The sequence below is a fragment of the Trachypithecus francoisi genome, unplaced genomic scaffold, assembly GCF_009764315.1.
Source record: "Trachypithecus francoisi isolate TF-2019V2 unplaced genomic scaffold, Tfra_2.0 Lachesis_group13, whole genome shotgun sequence".
Lineage (NCBI taxonomy): Eukaryota > Metazoa > Chordata > Mammalia > Primates > Cercopithecidae > Trachypithecus > Trachypithecus francoisi.
Window position 1 is genome coordinate 75,483,440 of NW_022681458.1, and position 19,581 is coordinate 75,503,020.

Below are 19,581 nucleotides of genomic sequence, written 5' to 3' on the forward strand. Positions count from 1 at the left end.
TTCTCACTGGTAATGTCTAAAGGAATGGAGTTCTTTCCACAAGATAAAATTAATACAAATAAATAAAGTTGCAAGGATAAAAATTTTCCTCTTGCCTTACAGTAAGAGACTGGACATATCCTGATATATTCTGTATCTTTCCAAAAAGGTAATGTGAATTATTACAATGAATAAGTTAGATATTTTATCTTGTTTGACCTCTAAAAACTCAGATTGTAATCCTGGCAACTTACTGATATTCAATAAGGAATTAAACTGAGAAATGATGCTTCAGAAAAAAACAAAGCAAACAAACAAACAAAAAAACCTTCTCAGCCACTACCTCAACTTCCCTTATTTTTAACATCTTGAATTTGTGTAGTATATTTGTTACAATAGAAGAATCAATCTTGATGCATTACGATTAACTAAAGAGTGAACATTAGAATTCACTCTCGGTGCTGTACATTCTCTTGGCAAGTGTGTAATGACGTGTATCCACCATTATAGTATCATACAGAGTAAGTTTTATTGCCCTAAAATGTTTGGTGTTCCTCTTAGTCATCCTTTTTTAATGCTTTCTTAAAAGAAAAACTGACAGAGAAATATTACAAATGGAAAGATGATACCCTCTCTGTGGGGGAGAAACAAGAGTTGAGCAGGAGGATGGCAGAGGTCAGGGAGGAGTGGGAGTTGCAGGAGCTGCCCCTCACTGACAGTACATACAATTGTGAAGCGAGTGATGGCTCCTTCTGCCTTTTCAGAAGAGATTGGAAAATTGAGGGTTAAGTTACTGAGCATTATGTACACTGCATTGACTCGGCAAAACTCACACACAGAATTTGTTCCTTCTCCTAGGAAATACACTCTCAGGCAAACTGGAACCCAGGGATCATTTTGAAATGAACAATTAGCATTTTAAAAGCCTAGTTTCACCAGAGCGCACTGCTGCAATATAATAATATTTCACAAAGAAATAAATTATCTAAATGGTATTGTTCTAGAATGGAGAGCGCCAGAGTCTGCATTTCACAACCTGAAATTCTATCCTAGGACATTTCCATAGATCAGAATATGAGTAGATAGAATCAGATTTGAATGTATGAATTAGGAGTTCACCGGATGTTTTGAGAGGTGCTAGGAAAACTTCTGTCCCCTTAAATATCTCTCTCCCCGGCTTGTCACACTTCTCTCCTATGATCTGAGAGATTAATGGCTTTGAATTAATTTGTAGATGTTTGGAATTAATATACGTGTCTTTTTATGTGCACTTTAGTATCACTGAATTTGTTCCGTTGTTTCTTGGTTGAGGCACTGACAGAATAGGAGATTGAATAGAAGGGAGGAAGGCATGAAACAATGTAATCTCAGAGCATTGGGAAGTCTAAGATGTTCAGGACTGTGGAAAAAACTTAATGGCAACCAGAGGACAGTGTAACGGCACTTGGTACCCAGGGTACAGGTAAATAGGGTTTCCAGTGGTAGAAAAAGAAAGCCAAAGGGAAATTGAGAAGGCAATAAACCACACCCTGTGTTTGTCAGAGGATTGCACAGGACCAACACTGGTCATGAGACTCAACTAAATTCAGTTTTAATCTGCTGAGAAGAAAGGCACAAATTGGTAACGTGGGTACATTGGTCAAAACATTCCAATGTGTACTCTCATTATCATCCATCTCTCTTTCCACTCCAACACTGTCTCCACCCAAACGTGTCACATATTTCTAGGAAATTGGAAAGCAGCAGCAGGGGCTGACAAAACAGAATATAACTAAGGGGTATTTGAGGTTGATGCTGACTATGTCCTGCCCACAACCCTCAAATCTTTCAAGCTGTTTGACAGTCGTCAGTAGCATCATCTGTGCCTGAGGGCTCTTATCATTCTCTGCTGAAACTGAAAGTATCAAGAAATTAATCCTCCTCTCCCTCCTTCTTAGCACTCCCCAAACAATAACTCCTGGCTTCTTGAATTGTGTTAAATTTGAGGCACATGTTTGGCACATTTCCAGAATTTTCTCCTGGGTTTTAGTTCCAGTTGCCCACTGTGATATGTGGCTCCATAGTGACCCTTTATCCACTGCCTTCCCTTCCTAGGATCACCTCCACACTCCCAGCCAGAGTTGCAGCATTTCCCAAACAGGTCATGGTTTACTCCAATCCATGTCTCCAATTCTGTCCTTAGGACAGAAGTCAAATAGTGTACAAGAAAGAAATTACGATATTACTGATATCTGGGTATAATTATCGATAATGTTTTAGAGGGGGTTAAAATCCAATAATTTGAAACAACTCTTTCAAGAAACATAGACGCTGAGGCTGTAGTTAGATTTAACAAAAATTTCAGAGGGAGATATTATATAGTAGACATTATACTAGGTTTTGTAACATGCTATTTTCTTACATTCTAATTTCATTAGTGGCCAGCTATGATTTTCATCCATTCAATTTGTAACCTTTGTCTTGCTAGGTTTCAACAATCATGGGATAAATCACAACATCACATTAACAGCCAAAAACATTTCTTTTGATTATGCCTAGATTATTGGACAGACCTCCAAAACTCCCTTTGAAAATCCCTACACCAAAACAAAAACATGAGTGAGGAGGTGTTTTGATTGTTTTAGCACACCACTGATGGTCCCATAGTCTCCATAGAAATATCTGAATTGTAGTGAGTACAGCTTATAGTCCATATTAGACTCTTGCCTGCTAAATCTACTACTTTTATTGTTATCTCTATTTTAGGACATAGAACCACTAGCCAATAAGTTTCTCAAGTCAATAATCTTAATTATGTTTGATTTATTCTTATCCTTAGTCTCCCAATTTTTACTATGGCATACAACAGGATGCTTGATATTTTTATATTTTGTGGCCAGATCAAGCTATTTAATGTATACATTACCTCAAGTACATTATTTTTTGTGGTGAGAACATTTAAAGTGTACTGTCTTAGGAATTTCCAAGTTTACAATATATTGTTATTAACTATAATCACCAAGATGTACAATCAATTGCTTGAAATTATGCCTCCCGTCTAACTGAAATTTTGTGTTCTTTGGCCAACATCTCCCACCCTGCAACTTCTGGTAACTACCATTTTACTCTTTGTTTCCATTAGTTCTACTTTTTTTGACTCTGCATATAAGTGGGATCAAATGGTATTTGTCTTTCTGTGTCTGGGTTAGTTCACTTAATGCTCTTTAGATTCATTCATGCTATTGCAACTAACAGGACTGTCTTGTTTTTTAAGGCTAATTGTATTTCACTGTGTGTGTGTGTGTATAATATACATAATATATATATATATATGTACTGCATTTTTACACCATGTTTTCTTTACTCATTTATTCATTTATGAACACTTAGATTGACTCTATATCTTAGCTATTGTGAATAGTGCTGCAGCAAACATAGGAATGCAGATATCCTTTCAATATACTGATTTTATATCCTTTGGATATATACTAAGTACCACAATTGCTAGATCATATGGTAGTTATATTTTTAATTGTTTGAGGAACCTTAAGTCCATTTTCCATAATGGCTGTATTAACTTGTATTCCCACCAGCAATATTCAAGATTTCCATTTTCTCCCCATTCTCACCAACATTAATCTTCCATCTTTTGATAAAAGCCATTCTAACTGGTGTGAGCTGATATTTCATTGTGGTTTTAATTTGAATTTTCCTGATGATTAGTGATGTTGAACACTTTTCCATATAGCTGCTGGCCATTCATATTCCTTCTTTTAAGAAACGTCTATTCAGTTCCTTTGTTCACTTTTAAATCAGGGTATTTGTCTTCTTACTATTAAGTTGCTTGAGTTTCTTATATGATTTGGACATTGACACCTATCTGCTGTATGGTTTGCGAACATATTCTCCCACTCCACGGGTTGTCTCTTTACTGTGTTGATTGCTCCCTTTGTCGAAGCATTTTAATTTGATATAATCTCATTTGTCTATTTTTTTTTTTTTTTTGCTTTTGTTGACTGTGTGCTTTTGGGATGATATCCAAAAAATCACTTACACAGGCAAACGTAATAACGTTTTTCCCATGTATTTATTCTAGTTTTTTTTTTTTTTTTTAACAGTTTCAGGTCTTACAATTAGATGTTTAATTCATTTTGAATTGATTTTTGTAGATGGTGAGAAATACGATTTTTTTTCATTCTTCTGTATATGGATATTTAGTTTTCCCCTCACCATTTTTGAAGAAGCTGTTCTTTCCCCATTGTGTGTTTTTGGCTTTCTTTTTTATTAATTTGTACTTCTTATCATCAATTGATAGGTTATAGTTGTACATATATATGTACTACAAAGTGATGTTATGATTTATAAATACTATGTAGAATAATAAAATCAATTTAATTTGAAATTAGAAAATTTGAAATTGACTTCCTTTGAAATTTTGAACTGTGCAATACATTATTACTACTATATTCACCATGCTGTGCAATAGATAGCAAAGAAAAAATCATATTCCTCTTGAATTAAGGCTTTACACTCTTTAACCATCATCTCCAAACCCATCAGCCTCTGGGTAACCACCATTCTACTCTGCTGCTTTGAATATAATTGTTTTAGATATCCATATATAAGCGAGAATATGCTCTATTTGTCTTCCTGTGTCTGGCTTATTTCACATAGAGTAATGTTGTCCAGTCCCATCCATGTTGCTGCAAAGAACAAAATTGTTTTCTTTTTAAAATCTGAACAGTAGTCCACTGTGTACATGCATGGCATTTTTATTATCCATTCATCTGTTGATGAACATTTAGATTTTTCCACCTCCTGGCTGTTGTGAGTAGTGCTGCAAAAGAGATGAGGGCGCAGACATCTCTTTGACAAACTGATTTCAAATCATTTAGGTGAAGATGCAGAAGTGAGATTGGTGAATCATATAGTAATTCTATATTTAGTTTTTCGAGGAATCTTGAATTTCGAGGAATTTTGAGGAATCTTCATACTGCATTCCATAAAGGCTATAATAATTTATATTCTTACCAATAGTGTATAAGGATTCCGTTTTCTCCAAATCCTCACCAATACTTGTAATATTTTGCCTTTTTGATATTAGCCACTCTGTCACGTGTGAGGCAATATCTCATTGTACTTTTAAGTAACACTTCTCTGATAATTAATGATATTGAACTTTTTTTCATGTATCTGTTGGCCATCTGTATGTCTTCTTTTGAGATATGTCTGTTAAAATCATTGAACCTTTTAAAATCAGATTATCTTTCTACAGAGGTGTTTGAGTTCCTCACACAGTCATGCATCACTTAACAACAGGATAGATTCTGAAAACTGCATTGCTAGGCAATTTTGTTGTTTTGTGAACATCATAGAAGGTACTTACTCAAACCTAGATATTTCAGCCTACTACACACCTAGGCTATATGATATAGACTATTGTTCCTAGACTACAAATACGTACAGCACATTACTATACTGATTACTGCAGATGATATGGTTTGGCTGTATCTCCACTCAAATCTCATCTTGAATTGCAACTCCTGCAATTCCCACGTGTCCTGAGAGGAACTAGTGGGAGGTAAATGAATCATGTTGGTTGGTGATGGGGGGGGCATGGGTCTTTCCCATGCCGTTCTCCTGATAGTGAAGAAGTCTCATGAGATCTGATGGCTTTAAAAATGAGAATTTCCCTCCACAAGCTCTCTCTTTGACTGCCAACATCCATGTAAGACATGACTTGCTCATCCTTGCCTTCTACCATGATTATGAGGCCTACCCAGCTATGTGGAACTGTGAGTCCACTAAACCTGTTTCTCTTCCCAGTCTCAGGTATGTCTTTGTCAGCAGCATGAAAACGGACGAATACAATAGACAACTGTAACACAATGTTAAGTATTTGTGTATCTAAACATATCTAAACATTTAAAAGATAGAGTAAAAATATGGTACACTCTTATGGCACCACTATCATATATGCAGTTTGTCATTTACTGAAATGTATTATGTAGCACATGATTGTATATGTTAGATATTGATGCCATATTGGACATATGGCTTGCAAATATTTTCTTCTAATCCATAAGTAGTCTCTTCACTCTGTTACCTGATTTTTTGTTGTGTAGAAGCACTGACATCTTTCTAAAAAAAAAACAATGGATTGTAAATGTGTGGATTTATTTCTGGCTCTCTATTCTGTTCAATTGGCTTATGTCTGTTTTAATGCCAGCTACAAGTTATTTTGATTTCTATAGTTTTGTAGTATATTTTTCAGTCAGGTAGTATGATGCCTTTAGCTTTGTTCTTTTTGTTCAAGACTGATTTAGTTACTTAGGATCTATTGTGGTTCCATATAACTTTTAGATTGTTTTTCTATTTCTATGAAAATTGTCAGTGGAATTTTGATAGGAATCGCATTGAATTTTTAGATCACTTTGGGTAGTATACACATTTTAATAATATTAATTCTTCCATTCCATAAACACAGGATATTTTTCTATTTATTTGTGTTCTTCAATGTTCTTCATCAATGTTTTACAGTTTTCAGTGTACAAGTCTTTCATCTCTTTGATCAAATTTATTCCTAAGTATTTTAATATTTTTTATTTTTTGTAATGAATGAAAATGAGTTTTCTCATTTCTTTAGTGGATAGTTTGTTGTTAGTGTACAGAAATGCTATTCATCTTTGTATACTGATTTGGTTTGCTAAAACTTTACTGAATTTGTTTCTTAATTCTAAGAGTCTTTTGATAAATTCCTTAGCATTTTCTATATATAAGATAATGAGTTCTCTTTTTACTTACTGGTTTCAGTAAATGTTTGTTGATTTTGTTTATATTTTCAAAAAACCCAAACCTTAGTTTCATTTAATTTGAAATTAGAACATTTGAAATTGACTTCCTTTGAAATTTTCATTGCTGTTTTCTGTAGTTCACAGTGTACAGTCTTTTTCTTCCTTGATTAAATTTATTCCTAAATATTTTATTTAGAAAATACTACAAAAAAAGGAAATTTTAGGCCAATATCCCTGATGAACACTGATGTGAAAATTCTCAATAAAATACTGGCCAAGGAAATCCAGCAGCACATTAAAAAGCTTATCCACCACAATCATGTCAGTTTCATACCTGGGATGTGAGGCTGGTTCAGCATATGCAAATCAATAAATGTAATCCATCACATAAACAGAACCAAAGACAAAAACCACATAATTATCTCAATAGATGCAGAAAAGGCCTTCAATAAAATTCAACACCGCTTCATGCTAAAAACACTCAATAAACTAGGTATTGATATAACATATTTTTTGATGCTATCACATAAATTCTGAAAGCCTTCTTCATTCTTTTTTCTCACCGGCTTTATATTATAAAATAACCTGTCTTTGAGCTCATAGATTGTTTCTTCTGTTTAATCAGCTCTGCTTTTGGTGCTTTCTATTGGATTTTTCATTTCATCATTTTATTATTCAGCTCCAGAATTTCCATTGGATTTTCTTTTACTGTAATTTGAATCTCTCAGTTATATTTCTTGTTGTAGTCATTTATCATTTTTTTCTGGTTTCATTGAATTGCTTCTTTGTATTTTCTTCAAGTTCTCTGAGTTTCCTTAAAACAATTATTTCAAATCCTTTGTCATGCAGTTCATATATCATTTCTTCAGAGTCACTTACTGAGAAATTATTGTGTTCTTTTGGTTTCATGTCTCCTTGGTTTTTTATGTTTCTTTTTGCCCTACATTGATATCTGTACATTTGATGGAGCTGCAAACATTTTCAGACTTTCTGAGCTAATTTTGTGGTGGAAAGCCCTTCCCCTATTGGAAGTGGGAGATGTAAGGATGGTTGCTTAGTGGGATAAAGTGGTCTAATATCAGTGAATGTGCAGCTGTGTAGTCTTTGTGCAATTCTATCAGCTGAGGTCAGTGTTGACAAATATTTCCAGTATTCTTAGTGGTCAATGTTTTGGATGTCTTCAGTGGTAGCAAGGGTTGTTAGGGTTTCCCGAAGCGATGACTCCTAAAGTTCTCTCAATCTCTTTTTCTCCCACCAGAGCTGTGACTGAGGAAATCCCTCCTGGCATTTGGTCTGGCTTGTGGACCCACTTACAGTTACTTACACTAGAGTGTGAAATAGCTCACTATGGTGATGACTCCTGTGTCTGAGATGTGGGCCTGCCCAGGATAACCATGGAGCTTTGGTTTAAAGTATATGCACTCACAGGGTGTTATGGCTCCAGGGTCAGGGCATGCATTGGGTTGGAAAAGGTTGAAGTTCCTTTCCTGAAGCAGTTCAACACTAGCCACTTCCTGAGTGGGCGAGAATTGTGTCGCCATTTATACCTCTCTGGAGTTCCTTGGTGGGCATGGTTTTTAGTTACCTCAGTGGCAAAACATGCTGGTGTCCTCTGTAGAGTAGGTTGCTGGAAGTCAAGGTGGTTCCCACTGCATAGCTGATACTGACATCCTCCACCTTGCTTCTTTGCCCCTAGTCATCTTCTGGTAGCTCAGATAAGACAGTCTCAGCAGTAATCTTTTCCAAGTAGATTTTCTTAATTTTTTCTTTTTATGCTCCACTGTACTGCTACAGATTTTAATGGGCCTTCAAATGCTCTCTGGGCCATTTTGGGTTGTGGGTATCTATCTGTATGGCTTTTTATGTGGGAATGGAAGGTACCCTCTCCTATTCTATCATCTGTGTGACATCACCATTTTTGGTCACCCAGATTGACCAATCAACAACTCCTATCATACTAACTCCTAATTATTTGTTGGTTCTTTCCATTTATTTCCAAACCATAGCAGTATCCTAGTTGAAATCTCCATTTATTCACTTTGAAATTGTTATACTATCTTAAGAGTGATATGATGTTTCCCAATAAGATCTACTCTTATTATCTATGCTCCACAATGCAGTCTAAGAGAATTTTCTAAGGCATAATTCTGACTTGCTTGCTTAAAATGATCAATTATTCCCATTACTCAAATCACCAACTGTTGGTATGCTGAACAAGGTTTTTATATTACTTGGCCCCTGAATACTTCTTTAGTCTCATCTTACTTCAGACCCCATTCTGATTCCACATTCAAGAAATACTCAAGATCTTATAAGTTGTTTATGGCTTTGCCTATTTTGCAGGTGTTCTTGCAGAAAGAACTTATAGAATTATAGGTATCAACAGAAATACATTCTGTAATTTCTTTACCTTTCCATCTTCCTCCCATTCCCATGTAATATCTACCACGGGTCTTTCATGAGATTTATTTTCTCTGATCTATTCAAGAAAACTTCATCTCTCCTCCTGACCATCACCATAATCAATACATCTCTCTGTTATAGACTTTAATAATATAAGTCTTCCTTTTAGACTACATATTCCTTGGGGGAAAGGACAAGGGAATAGGTACCTTAAGATGTCCAGGGAACCGGACAACATTTAGCACAAGTAGGACCTCAATAAAATAGTTGTCAAATTGATAAATAAGCATGGATTGTATCTTTTTTCTTTTCTTTTGTTTTTTGGTTTCTTTCCAAATCATTAATGATAAATTTCTATTCCATCCCTCCTGGTTTTACATGCTCAGATTCTCATGCTTATTCCAAACAGATTTTGGAGAAAATTACTTTGAAAACAAATCTGTAATCTATTTGAAGAAAAAAAGAAGGACAGGAAGAAAAGAGAAAATGAGAAGCAAAATATTTTCTGGACTTATGTTCTTGTTTATATTTCTACAGAGAAATTGAGCTCACAGAAAGAGCAGCAATATCGTACCCCTTCTTCCTCAGATGTATTATCTTGCTCTGTCTCTCCTCTTCTAAAGCCATATTCATTTTATGCATATGTGGTCTCTTGATCTTCTCCTTTCACCTTTACTCACATTTCCAAGAGCTGCATCAGTCTCTAATATTTTTTATACCTTGGAGAATCCACACATATTGTGGGGACATTTTTTCTTACTCTTCGGTTTTCACTGATACTGCTTTATGTTAAAATATATATACTTTCCAGGAAATGAAAGCTATAAATATGGGCTCATAAACTGGATTCTAAAATGATTATATTAGTAGTAGAAAAGACACCAGTAAACACTTTCACTCCCTGGATTTTATGTTCTACTTGAATAAATAATAAACTGAAAAGAAAGTAGCACCGAAGATTTCTTAATCATGATTTTTGATATATAGTTCATGTTTCTGTTCCCTATCTTCCAGATCATTATAGGCCTGATTAAGAGCATCTTGAATTTGTTGTATATAACTGATGCTGAAGCCAGGCAGACGCAGATAGAGTTGTTCCTAAAGAAAGCCAAGACTATCCAAATCCCATCTAATATAGATGAAACCAACCAGTTTGTTACTTGCGTTAGGGCTTGGGAGAGGAATTACTTGTTGAGTTTTGAAGGTTCAAAATCAGAAGTGTATGCCAATGAATAACTCAATGATAAACACTTTTATTAATTAAGGGACAGAACTCAAAATCACTGCCAAAATTTAAGTTGATAAAAGCAATTACAGAGAATCAGGATGCACAGCTGAGAAATTAAAATTAATATGGTTAAGGACAAAAACAACTGTTATCAAGTTATTTGCAATTTAGTACAATTGTCTGGAAAGGTGTTTGGTGTCTGCAGCTGCCTTGAGCATATCAATTGTGACATTATATGTGGATAAAATATTCATGATTGAAGGCAAGAGATAAGAGAAACAGAGATTTACATTCCATCATTCTTTATTACACTTTGAGCCTCGATCATTTGTTAGCAAACGGTACAAAAATATAGCCAGGTCTGGAAGAAAAGGTCTATGACACACAATAATAAAATATAGATGCCTTTACTTTCCAGTCTTCTTAGAGTAGATCTTTTAACAATCTGAGAAACAAAATGCCAAGGTCTTACTTGGTAGAACAATAGTATACCGAGCTCTTTCTTGGAGTCCGTATTCAAAGTGACCTCAGCCCAATAATGTCACCTAGTTCCACAGTTGGAGAGGAAAGCTTTAATAATTTTAAATCCTCTCAGGATATTCTGGAACCTTTCATGAGGTCTTTAAAAGTTTTCTTTCTTGTGACCTCTACATAGAAAAAAACCAAGCATTTTCATTTAAGTGCTGAAGTCTGTTTAAATAGAGAATGCCACTTCATGTGGTGTCTGAAGATAGAAACACATGGAGACATTAAGAAAATGGATATCAAGTAGAATTACATTTCCTAAAATGACATAGATTTGTTGCTTGGCAAATATTAGATAATAAAGATTTTTGAAGAAAGTTAAAGTCATTGAATTTGTGAAGAAATGAATTTCATAAAACCTGTGAGCTAATTTCATGTACCATTTGGACAACGGGGCAAAGGGGAGTTGGTGGAATTATAAAAATAAGAGACAAGTATAGGATTAGAGTGAACTAATACTAGTATGCCAAAAAGGGAATTAGCAGAGTAGAAATGCCATTTCATAGGGTTTGTAGAAAAGATTTACCATTAACAATCCAAGAACTGTTGTAGGAAGAACTTGATCTTTCTCATGATGGCAAGAGTTGCTATGGAAGTAAAGTAAATTTATAGAGTCTTAATTTAGAAATAAAAGAGGAAGAAGCAGGTTCACAAAAAAAAAAAATACAGAAAAAAACTATAGCCGAAGATTGGTTTCAAAAGTTAACTCATCTCAGACAATAGCATGTAATTGGACATAACCTGGGTTGCATGTGCTGACCTCAGATCAGTCACTAATGAACCTTGGACAAGTCTCTTTACTTCTCTGCATCTCAGCATTCATATTTCCAAAAGGAGGAGGTTGTATTACATGACTGTCGACATTCTTTCTTGTTCTGTGACTCTGTAAAATGCTGCTACTAAAGGATCTAATAAGAAATTTCACTTTATATATCAAATTGTCCCTAATCTTATACAGATAAACAAAATAAGCCATGGCGTAGGTAATACGATAGAGACAACATTCTATCACTATACTTTTCAGTCTTACCCCTGAGGCTGCATAGAATCGAAGTTAGAATGTAGTTGAAAAGTAACAGTCTACACTTCATGGAAGCAGCCTACATAGGCTGTATATTGGTTGACAGTGAATCTTATTTCTATTTGGAATGAGAAAATTTGACAGTTGTAAAATAAATCTATTAGAAGATCAAGGAGAGGCTGAGTAGATTATTACCCTAAATGTGGCTTGAAAGATGGCCATTATTATACTATTCATAGCAGAATGTTGATGTATGCCTTAAAACATTTCTGAAAGGATATATTCCAAATATTTTTCTTTGGTGACAGAGGGCAGGAAAGAAAATATGAGTGATTTTCGCTATTTCAATGATGGTAACTATTTATTTGAATTTTTAAAATTAGTGGAGATATTTCTATAGTCCCTCATAAATAACATAAAGATTCATATTTAAGAGGTCAGTTGTGGCCCTAATGAGTAGCCATAACTTGTGAGGATTGTGAAGGTCATTTTCCATTGGACCAAGAGGTGCAAACACAAAAGGAAAAGGAACCCCTACCTCACTCTAAGTCTATTCTTTTGCTTACTTTTTGGAAAAATCCCTGACTATGGAGAGTTACTTAAATCTAACCTTTACTGATCCAGTCCCTGACTCTTCAAGATGAAGAGGGTAAGATTGAGGCCAGTCGTGACTTCCTGTAAGGCAACTAACTTTTAAGGTCAAGACTATGTTGATGGTACTCCCAGATGTTATGCATTCCACCTCTGCAGACTGATTTACTAATAGGACCTTGTAAAATGTCTCTGTCAAAAACTGGCAAATTGTGCAGTTTCAAGAAGTAACATTCCTCATGGCCAAACAGCACTGATAGGATATAATTACTTATTATATGTTTTCTTAAATCTTCCATTTCTTCCAGTAAGCCAGTGTAGGAGATCCACCCCAAAAACACGGAATCTAATATAAAAGGAACTAGTTCACATCCATTTTGGCTGTCTAGGGAAAAACAAATTCGCTGGCTTCACTAACTCTCTGCAACAGTAAAATTAAGGATGAGAGGCACTATGGGATAAAAGAGAATTTGGGGGTAGTTTTACCTTTGATTATTCAATTTCTAAATATATGACACCAAAAACGATGATGAGGGAAAGCAGGCTAACAAACTGTGTTCACAAGCATCGGGTGCTTCAACGGAAAACAGAAACAATCGTGTAGTGAAATGAGGAATTATACACCTGTAAAAGTCCCCAAGCCTCATTAGCATCATTTATCAAAATAAAACATGATAGCTTCAGTTTGCTAAGAAATCGAGTGCTGCTTAGGTGCTTTGTTCTATTTCTTTCCCCTCTTGAAAAATATTAGGCTATTTGCAAACAATGTTCCTTTCTGTTAATAAAAAACTGCACACATCTGCATTCCTAGATAAAATGTTTCATGGTGAGTGGCAAACATTTTCTGATTTAATATCATAAGGAACACAAACTAACAGCATGCTTTGCAGACAGCAGCAAAAATCTAGTCAACTATGGGAGGCACCCAAGGGTATCTATTTCCTGTTTTTAACTCCTTTTCCTTAAGTTGTCTGATGTAAAAGAGCCAATTACCCAGGTGCTTCATGCAAGCTATGTAAAGGCTCCAACTGGATGGTCCAGTTATCTGAGGGATTTCTGAATCCATAGCTGGCTAGATTTAGACAAAGAAACTGTGGAATCATCAGGTCTTACCGATTAAAACAAACAAACAAACACCACAATTATTTGCAGACAAATAATACCTTACCTCTAACTGACTAATTTGAAGTACCTTTGTTTAGTGGGTTACTGAGTCATAAAACAAAACACAGAATTTGCAAAAATTGTAACCACAATATAAATGATGTGATCTTATAAGGCTTTCCTCACAGGTGATTCAGGTTGATTTTCCTCTCTAATTCAACATGTTTCAGATAACAGGACTTGCATTGTATCCCTTAGGGCATGTATCCACTAAGGCAGAGATCTCATTACAGCATCACAAAATGTTTTCTGATATCCAATTCCTTCTCTATTTTTTTAAAGCTCCCTGGACTACCTTAAATATACCTGCTCTATCACTTGGCTTCGGGTTTCACTGGGGCCAGGGTAATTCCAAGAGTCACCTGATGCGTTCTTCTGTGCCTTTTGCTCTGTCCTAACTTTAACCCTCCCTGTCCCCTGCTCAGGCGGCAGGCAGCCATGTCAGACAGACTTTTGTTTTTCTGGTGTTCTTTCTTGTTTCACTGACCTTAATTGTCCCCTCCTGCAAGTCTCTTCTCTCATTCCTTTTTGGCTGCCTCAATTTTAGAGCATCCTTTACCTCTTTTTCCCCACGTCTTTCGAGAAAAAAATTCTGCTTTTTCATATCATTACTGATTGTATTCTTTCTTTACTATCTGTCAAAGATGAAAAATTAAATTTCCTCTGCAGTTCTGACCATATCAAAATGCAGTTTTAAATTTTAATCTGTTGATCTGTTTATCTTTTCATTTAAGAAAGGACCTAAGAATTTCAAGTTTGATAATAATAATTCAGCTTCAAAACAGGGGTGGGGTTTGCATGACGGGAAGTTACCTGGTGGATACAGTGTATGATGCTCCAGTAATGGATGCACTGAAGGCCCTAACATCACCACAACAAAATATATCAATATAGCAAAATTGCACTTGGACCTCATGCATATATACAAATTTTTAAAATATGCATGGTTAGGCATGAAAGATTGAGAGAAAACAGAAAGACACTGAAGACTTAGGCAGCCACTGTCTTTTTGGTTTTAGGTGCAATTTGTAGGGTCAAATGATATTTGACTTAAGTGAATTGGTGATTAAAAACAAAAACAAAAACAAAAACAAAAAACACCTTTATTCTTTGTTTTGCAAGCTTGTTTCCGATCTATCTGCCAAACAATCAATCTAATAGCTACCTACTTCTAAAAACACCATGTAAAAGATTTTGCCTGAACGTGAAGGTCTAATTCATTCCCTTTCCCTCCAGAAATACACCTATTCACATTTTCTTCATTGGGTATACATTTTCTTCTGGGAATGTAAAATTGTGTTAAGTCCTCCATCATACAATATCCTTGTGAGTGAGCAAGGAAACTTCATGTATTGCATTTTCCTCCATCTTTAGTCTGAGAGTTGCTTGGTTAAAGTTTTCACGTGCTTGATCCTGTTTAATCATCCCATGCCCTATAAGAGAAATGCCATTATTCACATTTTTACAAAGTGAAGGAACTGAAATTGAGAGAGATAAAATTGTTTGCTGAAGATCACAGCAGTAGCGTGTGATAGGAGGGTCCTATTATATTTATTAGTTTATTTATGACTAATAAATATTAACCTGAATTAAAGTTTTGTTTTCTACAGATCAAGGTAAGTGTTAACAATATGTATTATTAGATTTTAGGAGTATGACCATTATCCAAAACCCTTGTCTAATTCTGCTCTCTTTTTTCCTCTACACCAACCAAGGAACAGTATATTTTTATTCTTCTCCTTTACTAGTCTCTTAATTTATATGGATTCAATAATTTATAAGATGTGTGTAAAGATAGTTTGGGAGTCTTATCTTGTTGAAGAACCAATATTATGAAAAATACCTCTTATCTAATGATCAAAAAGGCAGATTGGATTACATTTTATCTACTGACAATAGCTAGACAGTTTTTTAGAATTATTTCTTTATTTAAATAATATGGAATTCTGAATTGAAGTTTATGCCCCCATTTCATAGAAATGTGTAGTTTTTATTCTTTCACTGATTCTGAAGCTACAACAGTTGAACTAAGAGTTAGTGCAAAGTTAAAAAAGAAATAAAAGGCAAAGTGAGAGGCAATGAAAATTACTATCATTGCATTATGTTCAGTTAAGCGAGGTAATTTAGTTGAAGGTATATATTATCTACAAATCAAAATCCTTTTGGTGACCATAGACTTGCAAATATTTGATAGTTCTAAAGCTTGCAGATATTTTTACATAGATAACTATGACATAGACTCATTTATCTGAAGCAATTTCAGTCTTTTACCCGTACACAAATTAAAAAATAATGTAACAAATTTTGGGCAATCAATATTATATTGTCTGTTGTAGAAATGGGAAGACTTATAGAGGAAGTAAACTATTTCTCCTTCTGTGTTTATATAATTTCATATTTTTCCACAGACTAGCTGAACATTTCCAGTAATTTTTAAAAATATGTAATACGTTGTTTTGTAAAGACTATAAATATTATATCAATAATTAGAAAAATAACTTTTTTCTTAGAAGTTTGAAAAAATGCATATTGGATGTGAATTCTTAAAGTAGATATGGTGGAAAATTCAAGAAGCAAAACTTACATTTCCCTTTTTACACAGGTAAGTGGTACTACTTCACATTGTATTAGAAAATCGGAAATTTGTTTAAAATGTAATTAAAATGCATAACATTCTTTTATCAAAAATATAATGCCCTGAGAAGAACATTAAGTAGTAGTTTGATTTTTAAAGCATTTTTTTTTTTATAATGGGACATATAGCTGTGGGAAAACAATGGATAATTTTATAAGATATAAAAACTCCTCACACAACTCTTCATTACATTCATCAGAGAGAGAAACTTAAAATACTTAATATGGAGTCTACTAGACATTTCAGGACACATAAAACTTCTTTGAATTATGCTTGTTTTTTTTTTCAAAAATATCATATTAAATATACTTGAGTTTTTAGGAAACGATGTAATGTGGACATTTTATATGTGCAAATAAAAATAAATCTTTTTAAAGTCACTTTGACATTGTGGATGTCTGGCTCAATGAATAAATAATATATTTTATACTTGTCTTTGCTATATTTTTTAAAGCTGTATTAATTTTTAACTAGCCACTTTACTGAATCCCTTTTTGTTTTCATAATCTTTCAGGCAATTCTTTTGAATTTTCAGACATAGAGATATATAATTAGGAAAAGTACCAACTTTTCTACTTTTGTATATTTATATCATTTTTTTCTTATATTAAAGTAACTAATATTTATAGAACAATGCTAATTTTCCTGAGATAGCTTGCATTCTTCTGTTGTCCTGATTTTAACCAGAATAATCTAGATTTTCAACTGTTAACTATGGAATTGATATCTGTTCAAGGTAGTCTCCTGTCTTGTCCCTAATTCTCACTCTAACCCTGTTTTTAATTCTTCCCTCAAACTTTAATTATATCAGAATTTTTCTATCTGATATTTGCAAGCGTTTCTTCTGTTTTAAAATTAGAAATACATCTTAAATGACATCGTTAAAAATGTTTTTAATTTAAAATGGTTTTGTAAAATGTTTAAATCGTTTATTTGCAATTCACATTCATCTGTGATAGAACAGCTCCATTTGGATCTTCTGTTTCTCTAACTGTACAGTGGATTCTTCTCGACACATTTCTACCTTATACGGGCCCTGTTTCTTTCAATGTGCCATGCTCTTTTCTCCAAAGAAACAACTTTATAAATGTGGATAGGTTCCCAGACTGGCTGTCAGCATTCTAATTTACCAGTGATCAATGATTAAACTAGATTACTAATAGTATGATTTCAAGTATTTAGTTAGAATTCATAGAGTTAAGGCTAGACAGACCCCAGCTGTTCTTCTGGCATAGATAGGTGTTGGCAATGTAGAGAGCCAGTATTTCCATTATTTCTTAGATCTCAACATGATGTAAAATTAACTATGTCTTCTGGCCAGTAACTATAGCTGTTGCTGCCCAACCTGCCAGGCAGGCCCATCTTATTCCTGGCCCCATGGGTCTGAAGGCTTTTCTAACACTTTTAGCAGACTGACATGCCATGAAATCTATTTACCTCAGTTTCCCATTGACACTATCCTCATATCCTTGCCAACATCACTCTAGACATCTGCTACTGCATTTCCCCTCTTGACCTCTAATATCCATCTATTCAGCTTAGAGCAGCCAGAGCAAATCAATAAAACATAAATTAGATCATGGCACTTTCATTTCTAAAACTACACATTATTTTTACTTGCATACAGGATAAAATGTACCATTTTTAAGATAATCTACAAGGTTCTTCCCAGTTGATCTACCTCACTGTTACTCATAATACAAATGCCTCACTGAACTTCTCTTGTTTCTGAAAAGCTTGCAAGCCTTTTCCTGACTCAGTGACTTTGGACCTGTAATTCTCTGTACCTGTGAAACTCTTCTCCCAAAACATTTTGTGAACAATTACATCCCTAAATCTCAGTTTCAATGACCCTTCCTCCAAGAAGCCCTCCCTGATACCTTACTCTAAATTTCTATACCCTATTATGGCATCTCATAGCATACAATTATTTTCTTTTCTATTACATACAATAATTGGTAATTATATAATGGCATATTTCTAATGGTTTTTGTCTGTAAGCTCGTACGTGCTTAGGTTTTTTCCTCTGTATTTTCAGGATTCATGCACAGAAGTTATGGCATTAAACATATAATATTATCAAAATTAATTAAGAGATGAGTAAATTAATAGATGAAATAGACAACTATGCTTCACTAGCCCTTAAACAGATCATTCTATTGAATTTACAATACCAAATTTTATTTATTTGAGAGCTATTTTTCAAAATCCATACTTGACAGTTCTGTGTAGTCATCACCCAAAATGAGTGAGTTCTATCCTGATACACTTTACACCTACTCATTTCCCCATTCTCTCTGCTCATTGTCCTAAACCAAGTCCCAAGAGATACCCATTCTTAGTCTCCTTCTTTGTACTCAGTCATATTCCAGTCATGGTTGACACATCCACCAGCCTTTTAAGTTTATGTCCTATTCAGTGTCTCAAACTTGCCTTTACCACTGTCCACCCAAGATCCAGATCCAGGGATTCATACTCAACACTGAGTCTTTTTACTCATGTATATTTTGTACACAATGTATCATATCAATAATCTAGGTTTTTCTTTCTTCAGCAATTTTTCATGTCCTTTCCTAGATGCCTTATTGTACACAGAAGTTAAAGAAAGCATTTGATATTTTTTTGTGTTGGTAAGTTTTTGTGTATGTAATACGGAGTTTAGAAAAGGAAATAAGCATTTTGTACAGGCTTTCCACCTATAAAAGGTGTGGGAGCTATGCCATTTTGGAGCAGTGACCAGTCTTTTATTTTCAAAATGTTCTACTTTAATGATCCAATCAGAAGCTCCTAATGGCGTCCTAGAACGCTTATATAGGAGAATAATATGAATAAGAGGAACAAAATATGAAAAATTACATTTCACCTGTTCTTCATAAAAATTAATAATAATTAAATCTAGCAAATAAGTAGATTTGGAATGAAGGCTATGCATTAATTGTTTTTATCCTCCAAACAGATTTTTTATCTTTGAAATTGACAGCAGCCCCTGGGATGGAGCATATAATCTAGATTTGAGTTAGACACAAAGCCAGACAAAGTTATTCATCTTGCTTAAAAATCCCTGAGTCCTTTCTTTTGAATCTATTTCAAGGAAGGAAATGTTATATTTAAATTCAAATGAATGTTGCAAATCATCTTATTTGAGGATAAAGGTGGCTCGCTTGTCCAGAAACTTGGCCCCAGAAGAGAAAGAAGAACACAGGTTCTTCTGAGATTGTAATAATTTCACCTATATTAAACACTTCCTTAAATAGATATGATG